The sequence below is a fragment of the Salvelinus namaycush genome, chromosome 8 (assembly GCF_016432855.1).
Source record: "Salvelinus namaycush isolate Seneca chromosome 8, SaNama_1.0, whole genome shotgun sequence".
NCBI lineage: Eukaryota > Metazoa > Chordata > Actinopteri > Salmoniformes > Salmonidae > Salvelinus > Salvelinus namaycush.
The window spans coordinates 59,238,835-59,248,379 of NC_052314.1; positions in this window are offsets into that span (position 1 = coordinate 59,238,835).

Sequence of the window (9,545 nt, forward strand, 5' to 3'; positions counted from 1 at the left end):
ACTCCTTGCCTCACCATGAAAGTGCATTGGAGCACGAGGGGAGGAACCTTGCCTCCTCTCCCCCAATGTGCTTTGAGAGGGAGGTGAGGAATGGAGGAAACAAGGGGAATATCTCAATTGCATTTTCTTCATTCCTCACGTCCTCTCTCCTCACCTCCTTCTCAAACCCCATTGGATAAGAGGGTGAGAGGTGAGGGACCTCTGACCTTCTCATCCAATGGGTTCTTAGAATGAGGCGAGGAGAGAGGATGCAACGAATCAAGGAAATGCAATTGAGATTCTCTCAAGGACAGAGGAAGCTATGATAATTTTTTGACAGTGCCAGACTGACTGAGCTACCATAATACCCATGGCATGTCCAGAAACACACCCTAGCCCCTACTGCCCAGAGTCTAGACACTTGTCTGGGAGCGATTGATGGGTGGTGACATGGTGAGAGCTCCACCTTACCGTCTGATAGGCTTGGGGGAATTTTGGCGGTATTGCTTACACTTGTCCAATTCTCTCAGATTTCCACAAGTGTGTAGGGACAGGGGCTAGGGGTTGTTTCTGGACAGGACCCCACAACCCTTCGGGTGTGTGGTGGACTTACAGCACGGCACTTGAGGCATTGGTTGGATGTTTAATTCCATTGCTATACACGCACAGATTTGCAGAGGTGTAAGCTGGACACACCCACAGCACCCTACCAGGCTGACCAGACAGGTCTGTGGAGCTGGAGGCCCTCCTGTAAACAGTGAAATTATGTATTTACATCTACTATTCACACCCTTGCCTCAATCCGAACCACCCAGGGCATTTGACCCAAAACAACACCACCGGAGAAGTGGCAGACGGAGCGGTCTGCTGGTCAGACTTCAGAGGCACGCACACCACCCACCGCTTCTGAGTATATTACTCGCTAATGTCCAGTCTCTAGATAACGAGGTAGACAAAATTAGAGCAAGGGTTGCTTTCCAGAGAGACATGAGGGATTTGAACATACTCTGTTTCACGGAAACATGGCTTTCTCGGGATATGCTGTCGGAGTCGGTACAGCCACCTGGATTCTCTGTACATCGTGCCGACAGGAATAAACATCTATCCGGAAAGAAGGGCGGGGGTATATGTTTCATGATTAACGACTCATGGTGTAATTGCAACAACATACAGGAACTCAAGTCCTTTTGTTTACCTGACCTATAATTCCTCACAATCAAATGCAGACCGTATTATCTCCCAAGAGAATTATCCTCCGTTATTGTCACAGCCGTGTATAACCCCCCTCAAGCCGATACCACGTTGGCCCTCAAGGAACTTCATTGGACTTTATGCAAACTGGAAACCATGTATCCTGAGGCTGCATTAGCTGGGGATTTTAACAAAGAAAATTTGAGAACAAGGCTACCTAAATTCTATCAGCATATTGACTGTAGTTTTCGTGCTGGAAAGACACTGGATCAAGGCCCTCCCCCTCCCTCCTTTCGGCAAATTTGACCACGACTCCATTTTGCTCCTCCCTTCCTATAGGCAGAAACTCAAACAGGATGTACCCGTACTAAGAAATATTGAATGCTGGTCTGACCAATCCACGCTTCAAGATTGTTTTGATCACGCGGACTGGGACATGTTCCGGGTAGGCTCAGAGAATAATGTTGACATATACGCTGATTCGGTGAGTGAGTTTATAAGGAAGTGCATAGGAGCTGTAGTACCCACTGTGACTATTAAAACCTACCCTAACCAGAAACAGTGGATGGATGGCGGCATTCGCACAAAACTGAGAGCGCGAACCACCAAATATAAACATGGAAAGGTGACTGGGAATATTGCCAAATACAAACAGTGTAGTTATTCCCTCCGCAAGGCAATCAAACAAGCGAAATGTCAGTACAGAGACAAAGTGGAGTCGCAATTCAACGGCTCAGATGTGAGATGTTTGTGGCAATCAGACAATCACGAACTACAAAAATAAAACCAGCCATGTCACGGACACCGCGACGTATTGCTTCCAGACAAACTAAACACCTTCTTCGCCCGCTTTGAGGATAATACAGTGCCAACAACGTGGCCCACTACCAAGGACTGTGGGCTCTCCTTCTCTGTGGCCGACGTGAGTAAGACATTTAATTGGGTTAACCCTCGCAAGGCTGCCGGCCCAGACGGCATCCCTAGACTAGTCCTCAGAGCATGTGCAGACCAGCTGGCTGGTGTGTTTACGTACATATTCAATCTCCCTATCCCAGTCTCCGGTTCCCACATGCTTCAAGATGGCCACCATTGTTCCAGTACCCAAGAAGGCAAAGGTAACTGAACATCGCCCTGTAGCAACCATTGTTCCAGTACCCAAGAAAGCAAAGGTAACTGACTAAATGACTATTGCCCAGTAGCACTCACTTCTGTCATCATGAAGTGCTTTGAGAGGCTAGTCAAGGATCATATCACCTCCATTGTACCTGTCACCCTAGACCCACTTCAATTTGATTAATGCCCCAATAAGTCCAGAGACGATGCAATCACCATAACACTGCACACTGCCCTATCCCATCTGGACAAGAGAAATACCTATGTAAGAATGCTGTTTATTGACTATAGCTACGTAACATTGCAAAAATCAGAAATTTTCTGTCCAAAAATGATGCAGAAAAATTAATCCATGCATTTGTTACTTCTAGGTTAGACTACTGCAATGCTCTACTTTCCGGCTACCCGGATAAAGCACTAAATAAACTTCAGTTAGTGCTAAATACGGCTGCTAGAATCCTGACTAGAACCAAGAAATTTGATCATATTACTCCAGTGCTAGCTTCCCTACACTGGCTTCCTGTTAAGGCAAGGGCTGATTTCAAGGTTTTACTGTTAACCTATAAAGCGTTACATGGGCTTGCTCCTACCTATCTTTCCGAGTTGGTCCTGCCGTACATACCTACACGTACGCTACGGTCACAAGACGCAGGCCTCCTAATTGTCCCTAGAATTTCTAAGCAAACAGCTGGAGGCAGGGCTTTCTCCTATAGATCTCCATTTTTATGGAACGGTCTGCCTACCCATGTGAGAGACGCAGACTCGGTCTCAACCTTTAAGTCTTTACTGAAGACTTATCTCTTCAGTAGGTCATATGATTGAGTGTAGTCTGGCCCAGGAGTGTGAAGGTGAACGGAAAGGCTCTGGAGCAACGAACCGCCCTTGCTGTCTCTGCCTGGCCGGTTCCCCTCTCTCCACTGGGATTCTCTACCTCTAACCCTATTACAGGGGCTGAGTCACTGGCTTACTGGTGCTCTTTCATGCCGTCCCTAGGAGGGGTGCGTCACTTGAGTGGGTTGAGTTACTGACGTGATCTTCCTGTCTGGGTTGGCGCCCCCCCTTGGTTTGTGCTGTGGTGGAGATCTTTGTGGGCTATACTCGGCCTTGTCTCAGGATTGTAAGTTGGTGGTTGAAGATATCCCTCTAGTGGTGCGGGGGCTGTGCTTTGGCAAAGTGGGTGGGGTTATATCCTTCCTGTTTGGCCCTGTCCGGGGGTATCATCGGATGGAGCCACAGTGTCTCCTGACCCCTCCTGTCTCAGCCTCCAGTATTTATGCTGCAGTAGTTTATGTGTCGGGGGGCTAGGGTCAGTTGGTTATATCTGGAGTACTTCTCCTGTCTTATCCAGTGTCCTGTGTGAATTTAAGTATGCTCTCTCTAATTCTCTCCTTCTCTCTTTCTTTCTCTCTCTCGGAGAACCTGAGCCCTAGGACCATACGTCAGGACTACCGGGCATGATGACTCCTTGCTGTCCCCAGTCCACCTGGCCTTGCTGCTGTTCCAGTTTCAACTGTTCTGCCTGCGGTTATGGAACCCCTACCTGTCCCAGACCTGCTGCTTTCAACTCTTAATGATCGGCTATGAAAAGCCAACTGACATTTATTCCTGATTATTATTTGACCATGCTTGTCATTTATGAACATTTTGAAAATCTTGGCTCTCTCTAATTCTCTCCTTCTCTCTTTCTTTCTCTCTTTCGGAGGACCTGAGCCCTAGGACCATACGTCAGGACTACCGGGCATGATGACTCCTTGCTGTCTCCAGTCCACCTGGCCTTGCTGCTATTCCAGTTTCAACTGTTCTGCCTGTGGTTATGGAACCCCTACCTGTCCCAGACCTGCTGTTTTCAACTCTTAATGATCGGCTATGAAAAGCCAACTGACATTTATTCCTGATTATTATTTGACCATGCTTGTCATTTATGAACATTTTGAAAATCTTGGCTCTCTCTAATTCTCTCCTTCTCTCTTTCTTTCTCTCTCTCGGAGGACCTGAGCCCTAGGACCATACGTCAGGACTACCGGGCATGATGACTCCTTGCTGTCCCCAGTCCACCTGGCCTTGCTGCTATTCCAGTTTCAACTGTTCTGCCTGCGGTTATGGAACCCCTACCTGTCCCAGACCTGCTGTTTTCAACTCTTAATGATCGGCTATGAAAAGCCAACTGACATTTATTCCTGATTACTATTTGACCATGCTTGTCACTTATGAACATTTTGAACATCTTGGCCATGTTCTGTTATAATCTCCACCCGGCACAGCCAGAAGAGGACTGGCCACCCCTCATAGCCTGGTTCCTCTCTAGGTTTCTTCCTAGGTTTTGGCCTTTCTAGGGAGTTTTTCCTAGCCACCGTGCTTCTACACCTGCATTGCTTGCTGTTTGGGGTTTTAGGCTGGGTTTCTGTACAGCACTTCGAGATATTAGCTGATGTACGAAGGGCTATATAAAATAAAAAAATAAAAATAAACTTGATTTGATATAGCTCAGCATTCAACACCATAGTATCCTCCAAGCTCATCATTAAGCTTGAGGACCTGGGTCTCAACCCCGCCCTGTGCAATTGGGTCCTGGACTTCCTGACGGCCGTCCCCAGGTGGTGAAGGTAGGAAACAACATCTCCAATCTGCTGATCCTCAACACTGGGGCCCCACAAGGGTGCATGCTCATCCCCCTCCTGTACTCCCTGTTCACCCATGACTGCGTGGCCATGCAAGCCTCCAACTCAATCATCAAATTTGTAGACGACACATTAGTAGTAGGCTTGATTACCAACAACGACGAGACAGCCTACAAGGAGGAGGTGAGGGCACTCGGAGTGTGGTGTCAGGAAAACAACCTCTCACTCAACATCAACAAAACAAAGGAGATGATCGTGGACTTCAGGAAACAGCAGAGGGAGTACCCCCCCTATCCACATCGATGGGACAGCAGTGGAGAAGGTGGAAAGTTTTAAGTTGCTTGGCGTACACATCACGGACAAACTGAAATGGTCCAGCCACACAGACTGTGTGGTGAAGAAGCCGCTTGTCACCTTAAACCCTCACAAGCTTTTACAGATGCACAATTGAGAGCATCCTGTTGGGCTGTATCACCACCTGGTACGGCAACTGATGTCACAAGAAGGCCAAAAAGATCATCAAGGACAACAACCACCCGAGCCACTGCCTGTTCACCCCGCTATCCAGAAGGCGAGGTCAGTACAGGTGCATCACAGCTGGGACCAAGAGACTGAAAAACAGCTTCTATCTCAAGGCCATCAGACTGTTAAATAGCCATCACTAACACAGAGAGGCTGCTGCCTACATACAAACCTGAAATCATTGGCCACTTTAATAAATGGATCACTAGTCACTTTAACCTTTCTGAACCACCCATCCCGGATCCGGGATAATTGTCATCAGCATAGCATAGCGTAGCATAGCGCCACAGGTAAATAATATTACTAGAAAATATTCATATTCATGAAATCACAAGTGCAATATTGCAAAACACAGCTTAGCCTTTTGTTAATCCACCTGTCGTCTCAGATTTTGAAATTATGCTTTACAGCGAAAGCAATACAAGCGTTTGTGTAAGTTAATCGATCGCTCGACAAAACAATAAGTACACTTAGCATCAGGTAACTTGGTCACGAAAATCAGAAAAGCAATCAAATTAATCGTTTACCTTTGATGATCTTCAGATGTTTTCACTCACGAGACTCCCAGTTAGACAACAAATGTTCCTTTTGTTCCATATAGATATTTTTATATCCAAATACCTCCGTTAGTTTGGTGCGTTATGCCCAGGAATCCACCGGAAAGAGCGATCACGACAACGCAAACAAAAATTCCAAATTATATCCATAATGTCCACAGAAACATGTCAAACGTTTTTTATAATCCATCCTCAGGGTGTTTTTTTAAATATCTATTCGATAATATATCAACCGGGACAGTTGGTTTTTCACTAGGACCGGGAGTAACAATGGCTGCCTTTCCCTTTTGCGCACAACTCACTCTGAGAGCCCCCACCTATCCACTTACGCAATGTGGTCGTTCACGCTCATTCTTCAAAATAAAAGGCTGAAACTATGTCTAAAGGCTGTTGACACCTTAGGGAAGCCATAGAAAAAGGAGTCTGGTTGATATCCCTTTAAATGGGCAATAGGGAGGCATAGGAACAGAGAGGTTTCAAAAACAGGGGCACTTCCTGATTGGATTTTCTTCAGGTTTTAGCCTGCAATATCAGTTCTGTTTAACTCACAGACAAAATTTTGACCGTTTTGGAAACTTCGGAGTGTTTTCTATCCTAATCTGACAATTATATGCATATTCTAGTTTCGGGAGCTGAGAAATAGGCAGTTTCAAATGGGTACGTTTATTAGCCAAAAACGAAAATACTGCCCCCTAGCCTTAAGAAGTTTTAATAACACACCTTTAATAATGTTTACATATCTTGCATTACTCATCTCATATGTATATATTGTATTTTATACCATCTATTGCATCTTGCCTATGCTGCTCTGTCATTGCTCATCCATGTATTTATATGTATATACTCTTATTCAATTCCTTACTTAGATTTGTGTGTATTAGGTAGTTGTTGTGGAATTGTTAGACTACATGTTAGATATTGCTGCACTGTCGGAACTAAAAGCACAAGCATTTTGCCACACTCTCAATAACATCTGCTGACCATTTGTATGTGACCAATAAAATTTGATTTGAAATGTTGAGGTTACAGTACACTTCCAAGATCTTCATACAAAAGAGTCAGACAGCTATCCAGGAATTTCACAGAATCAAGGTAAATGTGTAATTCAATGGTTAAATGCTTAGTATATGATATAACAACAAACAACAGTATCATAAATGTAAGGAAAGAAAGGTGGTGTTTTATGTCACACGACTAACTGGTATCCCCGCACTCTGTACCGGTACCCCCTGTATATAGACTCGCTATTGTTATTTTACTGCTGCTCTTAATTATTTGTTACTTTTATTCATATTTTTGGGGGTATTTTTCTTAAAACTGCATTGTTGGTTAAGGACTTGTAAGTAAGCATTTCACTGTAAGGTATTGTATTTGGCGCACGTGACAAATAAAATTTGATTCGATTTTTTGCCAAATCTGTGAAGACTAAGCATGAAAAAGGGTTTAAACATAAGTTTTGATTCAACTCATGAATTATATTGAATGTATCTATATTCCCCCTTTATATCTTAATGTATCCAAAAAAATGCAAATGATTATTAATGACTTGGTACCCTAGTTTATAGAAAGACCCATATACACTGAGTGTACAAAACATTAGGAACACCTGCTCTTTCCATGACATAGACTGACCAGGTGAATTCAGGTGAAAGCTATGATCCCTTATTGTCACTTGTTAAATCCACTTCAATCAGTATAGATGAAGAGGAGAAGGCAGGTTAAAGGATTGAGACAATTGAGACATGGATTGTGTATGTGTGCCATTCAGTGGGCGCAAGAACTGCTACGCTGCTGAGTTTTTCACTCTCAAATGTTTCCTGTGAGTATCAAGAATGGTCCACCACCCAAAGGACATCCAGCCAACTTGATACAACTGTGGGAAGCATTGGAGTCAACATGGGTGGAATGCTTTCGACACCTGTTTGAGTCCATGCCCCAATGAATTGAGGCTGTTCTGAGAGCAAAAGTGGGTGCAACTCAATAGGTGGTCCTAATGTTTTGTACACTCAGTGTATATCACACAATGTCTGGATGCAATATTCTACCCAGGAATATTCAACACTGAAATCTGTTACTCTCGGTATTCCAAATGCATCTGAAAGTCTTTTTTGCTGATAACAATGAAAATGAATCTTTGTCTTTAATGCAGGGTTTCATTTAAATGTCAGAAGCACTCCAGTTGAATGGTTACTTTCTATGTTATAGAGTGGAATGTTTTTTTTGCTGGTGTATCCTGAGGTATCTCCTCTCTGAGAACCTCTTCCCGCAGTGTGTACCAGCGGACGGCTTCTCTCCTATGTGGACCCTCTGGTGTCTTTTCAGGTCACCAGCCTGGTCCATGCTCTGACGGATTAAGGCTGTTCTGAGGGCAAGAGGGGGTGCAACTCAATATTAGGAAGGTGTTCCTAATGTTTTGTACAATCAGTGTAGTATACTTAAAGACAGAAAAACAATGCATTTAAAATGTGTATTAAGTGTAATGATAGTAAACGTAGTATACTTAAGATATACTAGAAAAATACATCTTGTATTTGTAGTATATTATGTGAATTTGTAGTATATTTAAGTAAAATATACTTTTTTCTCATTTGGATAGTCAGAGGGAGTGTAAAGTTGGGATAGAGAAAGCACTGTGTGTGTGGGCACCCATGCAGCTGGGGAGCCGAAGTGCCCTGTGAGAGAGAGACAGGTTGAGATTGCCAGAGTTTGAGTGGGGCAGAAAGTATCCTATGCTGAGGCAGTGAAGAGTAGCGGTTAGCCCAAGGTTGAGGGATTAGACTGGGAGCCCCTCAGTGAGTAGGCCTGAAGAGAGAGTGTTACGGGATTTTTGTGAATAATGACTAAAATATGTATACATTTGACTTAGAATTAAAACTAAACAGAATACTACTATGTTACTGTATGGATGAATGAACCTCTGAATATAATGTGTTCCTTGTTAGAAAGAATGGAGTTATCTTCAGACAGGCTGGAATGATGAGTTCCTTACAGGAAATTCTGTCTCTACCCAGGGAGGGGAGAGACCTTGGGTTGGTTGCAGATTGTCTAACAGGTGGCAGACAAAATAAGAACGATAACTGTATTGCCATTGTATCCGAGAGGAGGAAGGACCTTTTAAAACCTATGACATCATCTTTATTATATAACCTAATGTAAATTGTACTATGATCAGTACTCTCGAGAATAAACGCTATTGATTGATTGATTTTGAGACTGGTTTCTGTCCATTTAATGCTGATAAGTATCTTACAAATTCTTATGTATGGGCAGAGTGTTTTAATTGAATTGGTTGATAAACATATAGGAATTAAATTCCTTTAACAGCGAGAGATCCAGAGAGGATGAGTTTTAGTAAGGTAGGGTTTCTTGCGTTTATTGCTATGGTGGAGCTTGAATCAATTTGCAGTGGAAATTAAGAATGGACATTTGTCCAAAGAAATTGAAAAATAAGAAAAATTGGCTAGGGTTGATAATTCCCCATCGTGTCTTGGTAGGAGTATGTTTTCTGGAACTATGTACACCCAACTCTGTAAACCCATTGAAGATATCCAAAGTGGTGGAGAAA